We start from the raw sequence: 22,080 nt of genomic DNA on the forward strand, positions 1-22,080 counted from the left end.
ACTTTGCGTAGACAGTTAGGTAACTTTGTGTAGACAGTTAGGTAATGTTGTGTAGACAGTTAAGTAACGTTATGTAGACAGTTAGGTAACTTTGCGTAGACAGTTATGTAATGTTGAGTAGACAGTTAGGTAACATTGTGTAGACAGTTAGGTAACGTTGTGTAGACAGTTAGATAACGTTGCGTAGACAGTTAGGTAACGTTGCGTAGACAGTTAGGTAACGTTGTGTAAGTAATTAAGGGCGCCAGAGTAGTGTTTGTGACATCAGTTGTGTAATGTGTCCTTACATTGATTGTGGGGTCTCTGTGGTCGTGTTAAGTGTGACATCACTCGTGCGTATGGCACTTCACATATTTGAGGGATGTCTCTCGTGCCTATGGCACTCGCTTGTGTGATGTCACTCGTGCATATGGCACTGTTTTTGTGGTCACTCGTGCGTATGGCACTGTTTGTGTGACATCACTCGTGCGTATGGCACTGTTTGTGTGACGTCACTCGTGCGTATGGCACTGTGTGACATCACTCGTGCATATGGCATGTGTCAGTGTGACATCTCCAATTGTGTGATATCAGCGATCGTGGGAAGTCACCCGGAGTAGTAGCTGATACTAAGCGTTACTGCATACATTTATCGAGCAAGACAGATCACGCTCGTTGTTATGGTAGTCATGGACATGGAAGGGAATGAGTAAAAAATGAGACACTGTCGCTTCACACCCACCTGCCAAGGCAGCGTGAGATAAACCTATCTCCCGAGAAGAGAAGGAACCACCAGACGGAAAGATTGAGGGGCAATTATGTGAGCAATACCAACAGACGCAGCAGATGATGCAGAACTTCACCGAAGGTATGAATCGACTATAAAGTAAGGGCAGCACAGAACTAAGTGATAGCAAAGCCAACCTCCAGAAGGAGGACCTCAAAAGACTAACCCAGGAACCCATAGCCACTGAGACTCTGGCCGATGCAGCATCATACTTCACAGATGGCTCGGTGGACCAAAACATCATAGATCCGGAGCGGCCTTCTACACCCAAACAGAGTTAGTAGCAGTCTCAAAGGCCCAAACAAACCACATTCACCACCTTCTCCGGGTCATCACACGATACCCACCACCCAGATAGCTTAGGAAGTATCCTCCCCTGCAAGTGCGGACCCCAGTTCGGGGGACGCGCCACTCCGAAACTGACCACGTCCAAGAGTGGGGGATAGTGGTAAGCGTTCACTGACTGAGGGTCCGCTTACACTTGCAAACCTGCGGTGTGCTTTCATACCTGCAGGTAGGATAACCTCCATCCCCAATCCCATGTCTGGCCTGGCTGCTCCAAGAGCTCCATCCGGAACCACCAAACGGGCCGCCTGAAGGCAAAGGCCCGTGTCGAACTACGGTCCAACAATCTCAACATCAACAACAACAGAAGATCATGGAAAGGTGTTATCACTATCGTAAACACGACCTTCCTGAAAACGAAACTGACGAAGAAACACTATATACTCCAAGAGGACTCCTGACGCTCACCTTAGCTGCAGAGCCGGGAACATTTCACCAGGGGGAGCGCGGAAGTACTTCCGAGCATCAAGCTATCTCACCGAAACCACTAACGTTGATGAAGGACAAAAAGGACGACCCACCAAGGTCTGAGGGCTGGGTGAGAAAACACGTTGGGATGCCGCGGATACTTGATGCTTTGAAATTAGAGACCCCTTTTCGTCGCCTACGCCAGCTCTGCTAAGGACGCTTTGCGAGGATGCCTGCAAATACAAGATCCCAAAGCATGGTACGTGGAAGCTTTGAACATGATAGAGAAATGTCACGGCAACAGGCACACTTACGTCTGTCAGCTAATAAGGTCCAACTGTGAGACTAAATGACGTGAAAGGCCCCCAACAGTTCTCAGACGAACTGGAGAAATACAAAAGGAAGCAAGGGAAGCCTCCTGGGATCGAGTGGGTGTTGGAATTCACTATGGATATGGTCGACAAGGCAGAGGAGGCCCCAAAGAGACAAGGACCGGAGAAACCAAGCTGAATATATGCAGACTCACCCTCACGCCAATCCTCGTTGAGGAAGAAACTTGTGGCTCTGGTGACATCAGGGATAAAGTCAACCAGAGAAACGGACGATGAACGCTGCTCGTTATGCTGCAGAGATCACCTTCTTCAGATGTGCCAGACATTCCTCAGCATGTCCACAGGGAAGCGAACTTCCCTGGTAAGGGAAGAACGTCGCTGCTTCGCTTGTCTGGGTTGTAATCACCAGATAACGGAGTGCAGTCAGAAGATGGCATGTGGTATAGATGGCTGCTCTGGAGTACACTCGAGGCTTCTGCACTTCACGGGAGTTCTGACGAGCAGTGGCAAGGTGCAACGGGGCGAAGTTGAAAGAGAACACCAGACCAATTTCCAAAGGGTGAAGAGAGCAATCACTGGAGGTACTTACCAAATAGACATATCACCTGACCACAAGCGACCTAGAATGAGTCAACTTAAGGCCTTTATGCCACCACAAGAATCGGCAACTAGTGGAGCTAAATCATGGAAGACCGAAGCCGGTACAAGCACCATGGGGAAAAGGACTGGGAGTACACAAAGCGTGCTGGTGACCACGAATAGAAGAAATCCGCATAGATAGGTCAGGGAAACCATAACCAACAACGGAATTGATGATCGGCGTGAAGAACCCAATGATTACGAGTTGTGATTACATGAGTCCAGCAGAGTTGCACTTCCAATAGTGAAAGTCAGGATGGAGGAGAAGAACAAAAAAAGGCGAAGGAGCAGTGGTTACCGGAGCTCTCTTGGTTAGGTTAGTCTAGTTAACCAGCTGCAGGCAGAGGGAAGGCCAGTTTTTTCCCTCTCCATTGGCACGATCATGAAAGAAAGAAGTAGTGCAAACACCGAAGAAATCAGTGTAAAGGTGGTTAGCGCTAGGAGGAAGTAAGGACAGGGAAAGATGGAGAGCCGTTTGCAACATGCACCCTTCTGGGCTGGACTATAAATGGACCGCTAGGAGTGGTGAGCCATGATTATGCCGTGATCAACCACTTTGTCAGAATGGCAACATTAAATTCGGAGACAAATCTGAAAAAAAACAAATCAGGCACTTCTGGGAATGCGACTCCGCCTACAGTAACGATGATCCTGTCGAAGACAAGAGAGTCCTGAACCAGTGGTCAACGTCAATTACTCAAGTGGACGGACACTACAAACTTCCCATCCCGTTTCACCAGGAAGAACCGAAACTCCCAGACAATAAAAAGTTTACCGAACAGCGATTGGCGGGACTGAGAAAATGCCTCCTAAAGAACCCAGGGCTCTCTCAGAGGTATCAAGAAGAGATGAGACTAGTTTTGATTGTGCAGCCGAATATGAGTTGATGTCATTGAACAGCCAGGTGATGCAAGGGCCAGACCTTAACAACAATTTGATGGGAGTCCTCATCAGATTCAGAAAAGAAAGGTGGCACTCATGGCAATGTTCCACTCAGTGCGAGTAGTACCCGAACATTGAGACGCCTTACGATTCTTATGGTGGACAGATGACCAGCTGCCAGGGGCCCCACCACTTACCGAATGACAGTACAGTACATCTCTTTGGAGGTATGTGTAGCCCTTCATGTGCCGGGTATGCGCTACAACGAACATTCCAAGATTACAGGGAAAGTCTTCATGACAACATCAAGAAAGCGAATCGTAACTTCTACGTTGACGATCTGATTCTCTCAGTAGATTCGCCGGGGAAGGCAACAATAATTACCCATTGACTGAGACAGCTCAGGAAGAAGGGCGGGTTCAGACTTACGAAGTGGGTCCGTAATCACAAGGAAGTCCTTAAGGCAATTCCACAGACAGAAAGCCGTGGGAATCTTGTGGGACCTGGAAAAGGACGAACTAGCGGTCCGGGTCCAGATCCCTAAGAAACTGGAGACGAAACGAAGCCTTCTGAGTATGGTCAGCTCCATATATGACCCACTGGGACTCATCGCTCCGAGCATCACAAGAGCCAAAATATATTCCAAGATGTTGGGTGGGATGAACGAAAGGCGGAACAGAACAGGGTGGCTTGGCGAAGATGGCTAGATGAACTTCCTCACCTATCACAGGTACACGTTCCATGGTGCTACCCACCCGAGAATGCAAATCCAGTGGCTGCCGTGCAACTACACCACTTCTACGACGCCTCCCAACAAGCGTATGGAGCTCTATCGTATCTTAGGACCACGTGTGAAGATGGAACTCACCATATCTCCTTCGCGTGTGGCAAGGCCAAGCTAGCCCCTCTGAAACAGCAGACCATACCTCAACTCGAGCTCTGCACGGCAGTACTGGCTGCCAAGGCACACAAGCAACTACGACGAGAACTTGAATTACAAATAAACAGATTAGTGTTCCGGACAGACAGTACGGCAGTCCTTCAGTACATACAAAACACCGAAAGACGCTTCCATTCCTTCGTGGCCAATCGCGTGGCAACGATACACGAGGACTCCAACGCAGAACAGTGGCGCCACGTGAAGTCGGCACTGAACACAGCCGATGACACTAGTCGTGGACTACATGGAACAGAACTCATCGAGGAGGGCAGGTGGATTTGGAGACCTGCTTTCCTCTTGTTGGAAGAAGACAGTTGGCCAATGAGTCCAATGAGGATTCCAGACCTCACAGACGGAGACCCAGAGGTGAAGAAGGAAACCACGGTGCTGACGACGAACGCTGACCAGGGGGAGGGTATCCTTGATAAGCTATGGGCCAGTTACTCCTAGTGGCATCGACTTATGAATAGCATAGTGTGGATTAGAAGGTTTATAGAATGGCGGCTGGGGAAGCGAAAGAACAAACATCACCGAAAACATCGACTCAAGGTCAGTGAATTGGAAGATGCTAAATTATTCGTCTTAAGATTTATGTAAAGGAAAGGATTCCCTCGAGAACTCGGAATGTTACAGCAGGGTCAACCCGTGAGAGGTAGTGACGTGAGTCGACTGGAACTTCATCTAGACACGCATGGTTTGATCAGAGTAGGCAGCTGACTGAAACATGCCGCTCTCCACCCAGACCAGAAGAATCCCATACTGTTGCCCGAAAGAAAGGGATAGAGAGAGAGAAAGTGGTGACAACGAACTTTGCTGAAGTGTTAAATGTGCCCGCCGGCCACATGTTAAGTGAAGGAACTGTTTACAATTCTGAATAGCTCACTAAGCGAGATGGAGCTGGTAGCAACTGTGTGACTGTCTGAGGGGCAGTCTATGGCCTTCTACTGTAAAGGCAACATCTAGATTCTTGTCAGCCAATATCACCAGCAGGACATTAGATTTGTTCTCGTTGATCTAACCCTAGACCCCAAAACGTGAGTGTGATTGTGAAATGTTGAATCCTCTGAGAACTCTAAATGACTTTAATAAGTGTAATTATGTACTGTATATTGATCGTATTATTCAAACTGTGTCCTGATGTACCAGCAGTTGCTATATGTGAATTGTATTCAACAGGTTTTGACCGAATTATACTCATCGTGTCAACGACAAGGATCTTATTATACTGCACAAGTCAAAATCGCTCCTATGAGCGATTACAGTAAATAACTAATCTTTGTTATTGAGTCCCAAGTTTGTGTGATAACTTACTGTACTGTACAGTACATCAGGGAATTACTAACGCCATAACCTATTTTATTTGTGTGAATATAACCTTGGTACAATAAGATGAACCTACTGTTTTAGTTCTTAACCTCTTTCATTACATAATTATATATACTGTATACTGTATATATGACATATATATATGTTATAAATATGACATATATGTTATATATATATGGCATATATATGACACACACACACACTTTATATATATATATATATATATATATATATATATATATATATATATATATATATATATATATATATATATATATATATATATATATATATATATATATATATATATATATATATATATATACTTTTCAGAAAAGTAGATCATAGAAAATGGGAAATTTAAATAATGGGAAATGGAATTTTTTTTATAGAAAATGGGAAATTCTGACAGAAAACGGGAAAAATTTTAACGGAAATGGAAAGTTATCATAGAAAACAGGAAACATCTGATTTTCAGGAAAGATTACATAATTTTTCGAAAATTAGATTGTCATAGAACACGAAAATTTTATCATAGAAAACGGGAAATTTTTATCATAGAAAATGGGAAATATCTACTGTAGTGGATTTCTCCCCTACAAACGCTGTTTGTCGCTGCCTAGCCGACCCCACCAATTCCCCAGTGTATGCCTCGTGGTCTAGGTCAACCAGTGCCGCCATACACCACGGAGCGGGGGTCAACTACTAAGCCACGCCAACCCCCGCTATTTAAGACCTGACCTCGTGGTGACCTCTCTTTCTACTTACAGCCGCCTGGCGGCCCCCTCTCCCGCTGGCGAGCATGGCGACCCACAAGCTGTCCTTCTCTGAGCGTCCTCACCAACCAGCTCTCTCTACATCACGCTTGTAACCATGCTGCCTTCCCAGCACCAAGCTGCATTGTACATCCAATACAACATGTATATAGAGAGCACATTGTGAGTTTCCTTTCTCCATTCCATCCTGAGTGTGAACCAAACATCCTGAACCCCACACTACTTTCTGGGAAAGTTGGTTATCTACTTATCATAGAAAATGGGAAATATCTACTTTCTGGGAAAGTTGGTTATCTACTTTCCCAAAAAGTAGATTATCTACTTTTTGGGAAAGTAGAATATCGACTTTTCAGGGAAGTAGATTATCGACTTTTGGGGAAATATTACCTTATTTTCCGAAGTAGATTATCATAGAAAACGGGAAATTTGTATCACAGAAAATGGGAAATATCTACTTTCTGGGAAAGTTGGTTATCTACTTTCCTAAAAAGTAGATTATCTACTTTTCGGGAAAGTAGAATATCGACTTTTCAGGGAAGTAGATTATCGACTTTTGGGGAAATATTAGGCTACCATATTTTCCGAAGTAGATTATCATAGAAAACGGGAAATTTGTATCACAGAAAATGGGAAATATCTACTTTCTGGGAAAGTTGGTTATCTACTTATCATAGAAAATGGGAAATTTTATAATAGAAAATGGGAAATATCTACTTTCCGGGAAAGTTGGTTATCTACTTTCCCGAAAAGTAGATTATCTACTTTTCGGGAAAGTAGATTATTTACTTTTCTTTGAAGTAGATTATCGACTTTTGGGGAAATGTTACCGAATTTTGCAAAGTGGATTATCATGGAAAACAGGAAATTTGTATCGCAGAAAATTAGAAATATCTACTTTCTGGGAAAGTTGGTTATCTACTTATCATATAAAACGGGAAATTTGTATCATAGAAAATGGGAGATATCTACTTTCCGGGAAAGCTGGTTATCTACTTTCCCGAAAAGTAGATTATAATCTACTTTAAGGGAAAGTAGATTATCGACTTTTCGGGGAAGTAGATTGTCGACTTTTGGGGAAATATTACCTAATTTTCCGAAGTAGATTATCATAGATAACGGGAAATTTGTATCACAGAAAATGGGAAATATCTACTTTCTGGTAAAGTTGGTTATCTACTTATCGTAGAAAACGGGAAATTTTTATGGGAAAATGGGAATTTCTACTTTTTGGGAAAGTTGGTTATCTACTTTCCCAAAAAGTAGATTATCTACTTTTCGGGAAAGTAGATTTCTATGATAATCTACTTAGGAAAATTAGGTAATATTCCCCAAAAGTTGATAATCTACTTTCCCGAAAAGTAGATAATCTACTTTTCGGGAAAGTAGATTATCAACTTTTGGGGAATATTACCTAATTTTCCTAAGTAGATTATCATAGAAATCTACTTTCCCGAAAAGTAGATAATCTACTTTTTGGGAAAGTAGATAACCAACTTTCCCAAAAAGTAGAAATTCCCATTTTCCCATAAAAATTTCCCGTTTTCTACGATAAGTAGATAACCAACTTTACCAGAAAGTAGATATTTCCCATTTTCTGTGATACAAATTTCCCGTTTTCTATGATAATCTACTTTGCAAATTTCAATAATATTTCCCCAAAAGTCGATAATCTGCTTCAAAGAAAAGTCAATAATCTACTTTCCCGAAAAGTAGATAATCTTTTTGGGAAAGTAGATAACCAACTACCCGGAAAGTAGATATTTCCCATTTTCTATGATAAATTTGTCCCGTTTTCTATGATAAATAGATAACCAACTTTCCCGTAAAGTAGATATCTCCCATTTTCTGTAATACAAATCTCCCGTTTTCTATGATAATCTACTTCGGAAAATTAGGTACCTAATATTCCCCAAAAGTCGATAATCTACTTCCCCAAAAAGTAATAATCTACTTTCCCGGAAAGTAGATATTTCTCATTTTCTGTGATACAAATTTCCCGTTTTCTATGATAATTATCATAGAAAACGGGATTATAATCTACTTTGCAAATTTCGGTAATATTTCCCCAAAAGTCGATAATCTGCTTCAAAGAAAAGCCAATAATCTACTTTCCCGAAAATTAGATAATCTACTTTTTGGGAAAGTAGATAACCAACTTTCCCGGAAAGTAGATATTTCCCATTTTCTATGATAAAATTGTCCCGTTTTCTATAAGTAGATAATCAACTTTCCCGAAAAGTAGATCTTTCCCACTTTCTGTGATACAAATATCCCGTTTTCTATGATAATCTACTTCGGAAAATTATGTAATATTTCCCCAAAAGTCGATAATCTACTACCCAGAAAAGTCATTAATCTACTTTCCCGAACATCAGATAATCTACTTTTCGGGAAAGTAGATAACCAACTTTCCAGGAAAGTAGATATTTCCCATTTTCTATGATAAAAAATTCCCGTTTTCTATGATAAGTAGATAACCAACTTTCCCAGAGAGAAGATATTTCCCAGTTTCTGTGATACAAATTTCCTGTTTCTATGATAATCTACTTTGCAAATTTCGGTAATATTTCCCCAAAAGTCGACAATCTGCTTCAAAAAAAGTCAATAATCTACTTTCCCCAAAATTAGATAATCTACTTTTCGGGAAGTAGATAACCAACTTTCCCAAAAAGTAGATATTTCCCATTTTCTATGATAAAAATTTCCCGTTTTCTATGATGAGTTGATAACCAACTTTCCCAGAAAGTAGATATTTCCCAGTTTCTGTGATGCAAATTTCCCATTTTTTATGATAATCAACTTCGGAAAATTAGGTAATATTTATCCAAAAGCTGATAATCTACTTCCCCGAAAAATCGATAATCTACTTTTCCCAAAAAGTATATCTTTTCGGGAAAGTAGATAATCAACTTTCCCGGAAAGTAGATATTTCCCATTTTCTATTATACAAATTTCCCGTTTTCTATGAAAGTAGATAACCAACTTTCCCAGAAAGTAGATATTTCTCATTTTCTGTGATACAAATTTCCCGTTTTCTATGATAATCTACTTTGCAAATTTAGGTAATATTTCCCAGTAATATTTCTACTTCCCAGAAAAACCAATAATCTACTTTCCCAAAAAGTAGATAATCTCTCTCTCTCTCTCTCTCTCTCTCTCTCTATATATATATATATATATATATATATATATATATATATATATATATATATATATATATATATATATATATATATATATATATATATATATATATATATATATATATATATATATATATATATATATATTAGATTATCTGTGACCGGGGAACGCTACCTCTGGACCACCAGGATACTAAAAGCAGTCGTAGACTCTGTTATATTTCACACAAAGCCTGTTAAACGAGCTTATGGCGCCGTGAACCTCTAATCGGGGCTACCAGTATCATGTAGGTGGTCAGAGTAACGTTTTACCAAATCCGGCTTCGAAACACGAGGATCCATTTATATTTCATTAGCCCAATAAAGCACGCGGACTTCTACATACAATCAACACCTCAACCCACCAGGATTCGAAGCCATGGCCCACGAGCCCATGACTGTGACCGGGGAACGCTACCTCTGGACCACCAGGATACTAAAAACTGTCCTAGACTCTGTTATATTTCACACAAAGCCTGTTCAACGAGCTTATGGCACTGTGAACCTCTAATGGGGACTACCCGTATCACGTAGGTGGTCAGAGTAACGTTTTACCAAATCCGGCCTCAACCCGCCAGGATTCGAACCCACGGCCCACGAGCCCATGGCTCTGACCGTGGATCCTCTTGTTTTGAAGAAGGAATTGTGGACCTGGTCTCACCCTCCTCTGTATATATACACCTTGGTTTGTATTTCTCTCTCTAGTCTGTACTCACCCCTGAAGATGTGAATTACACGAAAGCGCTTGGGAACTTCGTGTTTTCTTCTTTCCTTGTGGTTATCAGCATATATATATATATATAATGAAAGTGATTATGAACTAAAACAGTGGGTTCATCTTATTGTACCAAGGTTATATTCACACAAAGTAAATAGTCTATGGCGTTAGTAATTCCCTGATGTATTGTACAGTACAGTAAGTTATCACACTAACTTGGGACTCAATAACAAAGATTATATACCATTGTTCTAGCTATGGTTACATATTTTTACTTATGTTTAAAGAGTTTTATTTGCTGAAGGCATCAAAGCAAATTACATTGGTAAGTGACTATAGATGACTGAAGGAAAACAATACAATGTTCATAAACCATTAAAATACATAGTATACAGAAAAATCATCCATCTTTTTCTCTAATTTCCTTTCCATTTGTTCACGTTGGACTTCACAAAGTCCATTCCAGTTGATAGAGGAGGAGGGCAAAGATAAGAAAAAAAATGGGGAGTCCCTGAACCTGGCTGATGCCAGGTCCGAGGGCCAGGGTTCTCCCCGAAGAGGATCCTGACTCCTGGAACCACTGGACAAACAAGCATGCTGGTCCAAAAGCCATTTACCTCTTGGAAGAAGCCACCTGACCCCAGCTCAAAAGGATAAAAAAAAAGGCTAACCAAGTTCAGGACCAGCTCCCCTTGTCCTAGGTTCGGCACATCTTGGATGAGGAATTCCAAACCCTTGAAAAAAAAGGGATCCTAAGCAGCCTAACACTGACTTCCGAGACACAGACTTACAAATGCTGCTTCTAGGGTCAGTTACCTCCTCCAGGTAGCTCCTTATCCCAGATACAGAAATGTCCGAATCATGTAGAACAGAGATATAATGTTCTGGAGAGCAAGGTACTTCTCAGAACAGACTTCTGACCCCCATTCTAAAGGGGTAGGGAAAAGGGGGCAAATGCAGTTGATGATTCTTCAAATTACATTGGTAAGTGACTACTGTACTGTATATATGACTGGTGAAAATGAAACAATACAGACATTACACCAATACAGTACAGGTATTCTTATAATAAACCATTAAATGCATGTACAGAAAACACTTTTTTTCTTGCTAATTTCATTTCCATTGTTGACACTGGATTTTTTACTAGTTGATTCTTGTTGATAGATGAAGTCTCCTTGGGTCGGATGGTGTCAAAGATGACTTTGGTTGGGTCTACAAAGTGAAACCTTGAAAGAATTTGAAGGAAATAACCAGTGATTAAGTAGCACAAATCCTTCCCTCACCTGTATAAAACTTCATTCTATTCTAAGGTTCTCCTCACCTTCTGCTTCAGCACAGTAAAGTTTTGGGTTCTAGTCGCTTCTCTCACTTATGCATGACTCTAAGTAGTTTTAACTATATCACCAGTCTTCCCTCCTTCACTCATCAATCATATTCCAGCAGTCTTCCCATCCATTAATCCTAGTAGGATTTTGTTACATACTGTACAACTAGCCTTTCCTCTCAATCAACTCTGACCATAACAACATAGAGCTATGGCACAGGGACTCTGTGACCGAGGAAGTCGATGGAGGAGGACCGAAGACACACTTGGCGAGATGAACTTTCAATTTGTTGTTCTGCAGGGGTTGGAGAAGGAGCTGTAGGTGGTGATTATGCTTGGCAGGCGTCGGAGATGTGACGAGAATGTCGTCGTCTATGTAGACAGTGACAAAGTCAAGGTCGCGAATAATGTGCGCCTATACCTCTGGAAGGTCTGAGCGTATTGAGTAGTCCAAAACTCTTGTAGGCATACTCAAAGAGATCAAACGGAGTGGTGAGGGCAGTCTTCTGGATATCTGTAGGTGCCACTGAATCTGACAAAGCACGCTTATAAGTTTATCTTCAAAACATGAACTTTGCTGTGAGTTTGTAGGATGTCCTGGACATGCGATCGGGTACCTGTCAGGGTTTGGTGACGAGGTTCAGGGCTCTGTGGTCACCACATATCCTCCTCCAGTCGTTGATGATGGCTTGGAACCATGTGAAGAGGAGGATGCCCAGGACTCTTTGAAGCTCCGAATGACGCTGTTGTCTTGCAGAAGTCTGTTGAATTCTACCTTAGCTGCATTCAGGAGCTAAGGGCGAAGGCAGAGAGGGTGAGAAAACTGGGATGTCCTGGGTAGTCTCAATGTATGGAAGATTCCCTGACATAGGTGGTGGTGGAGAGACTCAAGAGAAAAGTTCCTTGAAGTCCTTGAGCAGGGAGAACCTGCTGGATGGCGAGAGGCAGGTGATGGTGTCGGCGACCAAGTGCACGTGTACCCCGGATCGTGTGTACTGTAGGCTCATGGATGAGGCAGAGGTTGCTTGGGTCGATGACGAGCTTGTGGAAGGTGAGGAAGTCAAAGCCAAGGATGGGTTGAGAGACGTCTGCGTGGGCTCATTTCTCCAGTTGATGTCACCAAAGTTAAAGTCCCCCATGATAATGCAGTAGCTAGAGTTGAGCATCATTGCATTGTCCATTAAGGCTCTTAAGTTCATTTAGTTTAGTAAGCTACAGTTTGGGGATCTGTAGATACACCCGACAATTTGTTAGGTCTCTTTTCACTTTCTCTGGCAGCGGCCAGGTGATGTGGTTAACACAGTGGTATTTCTAAAGATGGGTCTACCTTACTTAACTCCTCATAAATGTGTGAGATAGTTCCTAGATTATTCCCTTTATCATCCAAATAACAAAACTCATCGTCATAAACCACCCTTTATTCACCCACAACAGCACCATGACTCAAACAAACTGGAAGCTTTTAAACAATACTCATAGGAACATAAAACACAAGAATCATCTTGGACTAATACACACACATCAGGTTGTTAAGCCTTCAACTACCTGCATAAACTCATACCAAAGTCTGACCTAGCTCTGCCTTCACCTTAATTGGCCTAATTTGAGAACTGGGGACCACTTAGTAGAGTCTTCCTATCAATGTGTGGACTGGTCAACTCCTTGAAAAATGGTAAAACTGAATCAAACTGTAATCTTTTGACTTTGACTACCTTCCAAGTAAGTGTTCTTCATCGTTTGGTTTCCAATACACCTGTGAATGACCTCCACAAACAAACTGATTCTTTCCTTGATGCCACCAAATTCCAAATCTTCTTAAGATATTCACATTGATCGTACACATCAATATCCAACAATAGGCAATCTTCACAACCACTATGGTCAGGACCGATTCTTTCTTATAGGGATATCTGTACTGAGACACCAACTGTGCCTTTTGCCTTGAATTCATCCCTGGTAATAGCTAAATATCTTTGGGTACAAGACTTAATGGGTCCCACATTTAAAGCTTTCACCAAACTATATTTAATTAATGTGGCCTCACTACCCACATCAATCATCGCTACACAAGTATGCCCACATACAGGTAATTTAATATCTGGAGAACTATTTGCGGTAGGTTGTCGTTGTCATCTGTTCTGAGTGGGCTATTTACCTTGACGCCCCTGGACAAGATGATTTATACTTCCTACAGCCCATCCTCATGCACCTCAACATGAACCTATTTGGGGCTTTACAGACAATTACATGGGTTATGGTCATCCTTTCTACAATACCCATAACATCTATTCCATGCCCAACCTTGAGTGTTAGTTTCATGCCATCTTGTGCTCCTATCATTCTTTCCGTCAACCTCTTCTGTCCATCTGCTTCACTGATGCCCCACCACCTCCTTTCACATGTTGATCTTCCTTGACCCTATAGTCTTCTTTTCCTGGCCTTTTTGTACGGCAAGCAGCTGTCACAGTAAGCTTTGCTAAGAGATTCCCAAATTATGTAGAACTGCTCAAAAGTTTCACCTTCAGCCTGGTTTCTACTGTTAAAGATAAACCTTCTATAAGTCTCATTTATTTTTCCTATCAGCCAGCACATGCTTGAACATAGCTACCTGTACCACCTTTGCTGCGTTTGTCCAATTGAGAAAGCACTGCATAGTTCCCACCCCTGCTTGAAAATCTTCCAAATCTCAGCTACATTGGAACCAAGTGACAGTGGGTTGTGGTGTTCCTATACCAGGTATAGGGTTGAGTGACATTATGATTAGGTACTTAGCTTGAGGGTTGAGCTGTCTTCACAGCAGGGCAGCAATTATGTTAGATCAGCACAGCAGTTATCACAACATGTAGGTGAACACAGCAGTCACAGCAGATAGGTTAACACAACAGTCACAGCAGGTAGGTGAACACAGCAGTCACAGCAGATAGGTTAACACAACAGTCACAGCAGGTAGGTGAACACAACAGTCACAGCAGGTAGGTCAACACAACAGTCACAGCAGATAGGTGAACACAACAGTCACAGCAGGTAGGTGTACACAACAGTCACAGCAGGTAGGTTAACACAACAGTCACAGCAGATAGGTGAACACAACAGCCCAGCAGATAGGTTAACACAACAGTCACAGCAGGTAGGTGAACACAAAAGTCACAGCAGATAGGTGAACACAACAGTCACAGCAGGTAGGTCAACACAACAATCACAGCAGGTAGGTGTACACAACAGTCACAGCAGATAGGTGAACACAATAGTCACAGCATGGTGGTGGTGAACACAACAGTCACAGCAGATAGGGGTGAACACAACAGTAGCAGCAGGTAGGTCAACACAACAGTCAGTTAGCAGGTAGGTTAACACAACAGTCACAGCAGGTAGGTTAACACAACAGTCACAGCAGGGTAGGCAACACAGTCACAGCAGGTAGGTTAACACAACAGTCACAGCAGGTAGGTTAACACAACAGTCACAGCAGGCACTGTAGGTTAATACAACAATCACAGCAGGTAGGTTAACACAACAGTCACAGGTAAGTAACACAACAGTCACAGCAGGGAGGTTAACACAACAATCACAGCAGGTAGGTTAACACAACAATCACAGCAGGTAGGCTAACACAACAGTCAGCTAAGTAGTAGGTTAACACAACAGTCACAGCAGGTAGGTTAACACAACAGTCAAGCAGCAGGTAGGTTAACACAACAGTCACAGCAGGTAGGTGGGTTAACACAACAGTCACAGCAGGTAGGTGGCCACAACAGTCACAGCAGGTAGGTTAACACAACAGTCACAGCATAGTTAACACAACAGTCACAAGCAGGTAGGTTAACACAACAGTCAAGGCAGGTAGGTTAACACAACAGTCACAGCAGGTAGGTTAACACAACAGTCACAGCAGGTAGGTTAACACAACAATCACAGCACGGAGGTTAACACAACAATCACAGCAGGTAGGCACACAACAGTCACAGCAGGTAGGTTAACACAACAGTCAGCAGCAGGGAGGTTAACAATCACAGCAGGTAGGTTAACACAACAGTCACAGCAGGTAGGTTAACACAGCAATCACAGCAAGTAGGTTAACACAACAGTCACAGCAGGTAGGTTAACACAACAATCACAGCAGGAAGGTTAATACAACAATCATAGCAGGTAGGTTAACACAACAGTCACAGCAGGTAGGTTAACACAACAGTCACAGCAGGTAGATAACACAACAGTCACAGCAGGTAGGCTAACACAACAGTCACAGCAGGTAGGTTAACACAACAATCACAGCAGGTAGGCTAACACAACAGTCACAGCAGGTAGGTTAACACAACAGTCACAGCAGTGTAGGTTAACACAACAATCACAGCAGGTAGGTGTATACAAGCAGAAATAAGCAGGTAGGATAACACAACAGTCACAGCAGATAGGTTAACACAACAGTCACACAGCAGATAGGTTAACACAACAGTCACAGCAGGTAGGTTAACACAACAATCACAGCAGGTAGGCTAACACAACAGTTGGCAGGTAGGTTAACACAACAGTCACAGCAGATACAGGTTAACATACAACAGTCACAGCAGGCAGGTGTGAACACACAGTCACAGCAGTGTAGGTTAACAACAGTCACAGCAGGCAGGTTAACACAACAATCACAGCAGGTGGTGGCTAACACAACAGTCAGCAGGTAATGCTAACACAACAATCACAGCAGGTAGGTGTATACAACAGTCACAGCAGGTAGGTTAACACAACAGTCACAGTAGATAGGTTAACACAACAGTCACAGCAGATAGGTTAACACAACAGTCACAGCAGGTAGGTGAACACAACAGTCACAGCAGGTAGGTTAACACAACAGTTCACAGCAGGTAGGTGAACACAACAGTCACAGCAGGTAGGTTAACACAACAGTCACAGCAGGTAGGTTAACACAACAGTCACAGCAGGTAGGTGAACACAACAGTCACAGCAGGTAGGTTAACACAACAGTCGTCGTCGCTGCATTTCGTGCTCCCAACCTTCCCTCACCAGAAAATAGTGGCTCAAACCTCTGCAGCAGTGTTTCCTCTTCATGTAAGCACCTCTTATTCGACCTGACTCCTCTCCATCATGTATTCCACCTGTTGAAACCATGTTGTGTGTTGAGCAACAGTAATTATAGGGTAATAATAATACTCGTCGGCCATGTGCCTCTCTCTCTTTACACACAATAACAAAAGAACATCGGGATGCGCAGTAGGGTGTGTCATACGGAGGCGAATTTTTTTTTGTTTGAGTTTGATAAATCGGCCCATGGTATTAATGATGTAGTTCCATGTGCAGAATCATGTGATATCTTCAGATTTGAAAAGTTTTCATTTTTTGCTAGGAAAATTTTAACTTGAAATCTTATGAAAATTCAGTATTCCCACCCTTTTACCAACACCACTAAATAGCTTATTTAAAGTAAAGTAAATGTATCAGGTTAATTTATTAGGATGAAAATGATCCAGAATAGTGAAACGAATGATCTTGACACATTTATTAAATTTAATATTCCTTTAGAAAACAAAATCATCAAATACAAAAACCGGTTTTACTACTACGACCTGGTGTTGCTGCACACCATAGAGAACATGTCTTTCTTGCTTCTGTTTCTACTCATCACCTCCTGCTGACCACCTGAGCTCGGATGTAGCCTTCCCTCCTCTCCTGGCTGTACACGTGACTGCTGGCCTCGCTCACTTGCTGTACACAACGCTCTATACTCTGGCTGTGCGAGGGCCAGGCAGGGACATGCATGGGGTTGTCCAGGAAAGCTCTGACTTGAACATTGGTGAGGCTGCAGGTAAGAGGGCTCACTGCCAGCCTGGATGTTAACCAGATCTATGAGATCAGTGAGGGTCTTGGCACCTAGATTGACTTCAGGAGTCTTCCTGACCCTGAAGGAATCGTCACCAACTGATGCGTCATGCCCAGATCCTCTCATAAGTCTCATATCCAAGATCTTTTTGACTGCCACTCTTCTCTCCTCCTCATCCTTACTGCAGAGCATTGTCTGCAGAACTGCCTCTGGATAGGCATACCAGGAAGATCTCCTCACAGTCTGCTCCACAATCTGAACAACCTTCCTTGGCTGACTCCACAGGAGCTCAAGCTGGAAGAGAACATGCCTCGGACCTTCGGAGAACGATGACTTGACCTTGGTGTTGAACCAATTTGGCAAGTAGACACTCACGATGAATTGGACAATAAGTCTCAGGTTGTGAAGCTGGTTCCCTTTCAGTTTATGATGAGCGACTCAAATTCTGCAGAACCTGAGAGCCGTTGTGAGCCACCTAGAATGTGAGACTGGACCTATCTGCAGGTAAGCAAGTCTATCAGGCATGACCCCTGTTTTGATGGCACTGCAAATCATGTAACCATAGTACTGGTCAGTACTCAGGTCGTCAATGACAGTATGTGCAAGCTCAACGAGTGGAGGGCCAACTGTGATTTTTTCAAAGCTCGGATTTATTTCTAACTCAGTGGCAGAGTCCAGCATCTTGCCAAGAGGACCAGACCATCTGTTGTTTGAAAGAGTCTTGCCATCCAGCTCCTGGATCAGATGTCTGAGTGGCAACTCGTTGGTGTGGAGGTCACAAACAATCCAGACCAGCTTCCTCCCAATCTTCCGCTCTATCCACTGTATGACCCCCCCTTGCCACCCTGTGTTCGTGTTGGTGCTGTCCTCCAATGGCCTGCAGGGTCTGGTCTACGTTCCTCTCTGAGCCAGTTCACAATGTTATCTGCCACTATCTCAGCTGGTTTCCTGATGTCATCTTTCTCTGGAGTGAAATGCCACAAATACTTCCCTCCTGGTTCACTGCAGCAGGAGTAGTGTTCCTCCTTCACCATGGCAGGGGAGAACAACTTGTCAGAATCTCCAACTTTCATGAACACTTTAGTGTCATCCTTCTCCCATCAAAGAACAAACAATTGATTCCATTTTCTCTTATCCCTTATCAAACTCCTCTTCTAGGTTACTGACAAGTTTCTCCTGAGCTCTCCTTACTTTGTTATGATCTATCACCAGGTGAACATCATCAGGTGTTATCAAACCACCGTCAATCCAGGCAGCTGTTGCTATCTCTGCAGTTTCTCTGAGACCAGTGTGGTGTCGCATGCTGGCCAGAGCTATGCTCGGGATATCTTTCCTATTTCGAATGTTATGCCTGGAAGTTTGGGATCATTATTTTCTGGGTTAGGGACAAAGTCACCATTCTCTGGTCAGCACTCGGATCAGCCATGGGGAAGTCATTAAACTCTGAATCAGCTTGACTCCAATCATCGGCCTTTTTTACCTCACCCTGGGCCTTCTCAAGTCTCTTTTCCTCGGCAACTCTTCTCCTCTTCTGTCTCTCTGTGGCAGCCTCCTGTCTCTTGGACTCCGGAATATCTTGGCTAGAAATCATGAGAGCCACTATACTGCCAGTCTTCTCTCTCTGTGCTTTGACAAATGCCAGTTCGATCACAGGAATCTTCAGTTCACGCTTGCAAATACAGGAGATGTGGGCCTCGGATTTACAGTCACGATCGCATCCAAACTCAGGACAGAGAACAATTGGGCACTTGCAAGTGATTATGTCAAATAACTGGTCCAGTTGCTTGGCAAAGCTGTCCTTAACTGCAAGTTTTCCTCTCCCAAAGAGATATCTCTTGCCTTTTCCCAACTGGCTAGCAGTCTCTCACTAATCTTCTTCTGACTTGTTATGACTGGAGGCTTGAACTGAGCGTTAGCCAGAGTGTACTGTGCCAAGACAGCTTTGGTCATATCACTGGCAATGTCTTTGTTTGTGTAAGTTCTTTGGTTCTTTTCACTGATTTGCCTGATTAAAACACCGTATCTCAAAGCATCTCTCAATGTAGGCAACTCCGACTTCAGGAGCTCTCTCCCAGACCCAAGATAGTGACTGAGATGGCTGGATTTTTGGTTCCTCGTCCTGACACAAGCAGCCATCGCAAATATTATCAACTTATAAATGCATCAGAATCTGAAACAGAAAAAAATATTGTTAGTTGGGTTGTTAAAGCAATGTTCACTATTTAATTGTAATGCACTAATGCAGCTGTACGTTAGATTTTCGATAAATTTCACGCTAAAATTTACCTAGCAAAAGGTTGCAAAATATTGAAACAAATTATTTTCTGTTTATATACACTAAAATCTACCAAAAAAGTGATGGGCCATTAGTTTTAGCTGATCTTCCCTCCTATGACACACCCTAATGAGCAGCGTACTTTATTTAAACTTACATCACATAACAGCTTTGACACCTCACCTCACAGCATTACATTTATTTTTTGCTGTGTACTGTACTGTATATTAAAAATAGATTATTTCATGTGGCAGCCAAGGCAAGGCACAAAACTAAACAAACCGAATGAATAATCAAACACAAAATTCTTATATTGTTGAATATTCAAAATATTCCCAACTTACCGGTAGTTAATTTGAGTGACCCAGAGCCCCCTTTTTGTCGAATTAATAAGAGTATAGTGTACAGTGATATGCCAAGTTGAAGATCATTAAGACAGTCCCCTACTTCTAGAAATACAACTGTAATCACCTCTATATTATGACTCATCTCTTTGGGAGTGGTAGTAATGCAGCAGTTTATGTAAGTAAACAATAAACCTCCATATACCCTATACCTATTTTCTATTTAATTTTCTTTTAATAATTACTTATGCTATGTCATATTGATTTTCTAGCAGCTCAGAGTGTTTTAGAGTTAGCGTGAAGTGTATAACTATTGGGGCGAGGTTAAGGGAGTGGTAGCTCCCCTAAGACCTTGACCACTCATGGTTCGGCAAATCGCTGGTTCGATGTTGCTGAAAAATCGGTGGTTAACCTAAATCTTAGGAAAATAAAAAGCTTTATACTGTTTGCTATCAATATATTGGATACAGTACAGATAAGTCTCACTTCATTAATATTGGAAAATCAATACAGGCAATGACCGTTGTTTGATGGGGTTAGGGACCTCAAAAGGCAATTGCTGAGCGACTGATCACATATGTATTGATATTACTGTAATAACTTATGGAGAAAAATAGGTTCGGTTCCTGACCCCCTGAAGAGCCCTAACAAGTTTGGTATCCTGTGCTATAATGATTAAACAATGTCTTAACTCAAATAATTCATAAATACACACATATAAAATCAATAAATTTATGCATGAACGTGAGTGTACTCGGCAGGTCGCCAAGTTAGATGTCACTGTAGCTACATTGCCTTACCTCTCCTCCTCCTAGGCGAAGCAGTGTTTTTGTTATCTTTCAACTTGTAATTTCGAGTAAATATGCAAATCTTATTCATTTTCTTTTACTCTGTTACATGAATGCACAATTGTTCATACAGAATGTGCAAAAAATATAAAATAAAAGAGTATCATAAGGTTAAAAGCAAAGACATTAAAAACAGTTCTTACATCCGCAATACAGTAAGTCCTCGCTTAACATTGCCCCCGACAACGTTGTTTCGTTATAATGTCGCTACTCTTTAGATACCCATGATTCGGACAACGTCCCGCTGATTCAGTATAACGTCTTCAGGGACTATGTACAGCGCATCACCCTCTCTCATCTTGGCGTGCTATGCTCTCCCCCAGAGCGTCACAGCGTCCCCAGTCTTTGTTAGGCTTCCACAGCATTCGTGTGTTTAAGTGTTTTTGCTCTAAATATTGTACTGTAACCATTCGAAATGGCTTCCAAGCGCCCATCAAGAACTAGTGATGCTAGTGTTGTGAAGAAGCAACGTAAGACCATTGGCCTTGGAGGCCTTAAACCGTTTTGAGAAAGGTAAATGTGCAGTGGACATTGGTGTTGTGCTAGGTCTAACCCCCACAACAGTGTGTACTATCCGGACCAGCACAAACAAGATTAAGGCTAGTGCTGGAAGTGGTACTTCCATGAGTATAATACAGTAATATCTCCGTTAGCCGGAACAATTAGTGCAGAGCACTTCTGGGAATGAGAGATTTCCGGGTAATGAAACGATTCTCACAAAGCCGGAAAAAATCCCTCATCCCCGGAAGTTTCCGGGAAACGGAAAAATGTTCTCAGAAGTTCCAGTAATTGCCCATTACATCATCTCTCGAACCCAGAAAAATGTTCTCAGAAGTTCCAGAAATTGCCCATTACATCATCTCTTGAACCCGGAAAAAAGTCCTCATTCTCGGAATTTTCTGGGTAACAGAAAAATTTTCTCGGAGTTTCCAGAAAATGCGTCCCTCAGAAAATCGTTCTCAAAGCCGTAATTTTCCAGAAAATTCCGGCTTTGGGAACGATTTTCCGAGAAAATTTCAATTCAGGCTACCAGAGAATTCCGGCTAATTTATGTATTTTATGGGGCAAAGGAAGGCTGGGGAAAGTAACTCCCGTATTTTATTTATTTCTTATGGGGAAGATGGACTCCGTTAAAGTCGCGG

Source organism: Homarus americanus, unplaced genomic scaffold (genome assembly GCF_018991925.1).
Source record: "Homarus americanus isolate GMGI-L3 unplaced genomic scaffold, GMGI_Hamer_2.0 scaffold39155, whole genome shotgun sequence".
Taxonomy (NCBI): domain Eukaryota; kingdom Metazoa; phylum Arthropoda; class Malacostraca; order Decapoda; family Nephropidae; genus Homarus; species Homarus americanus.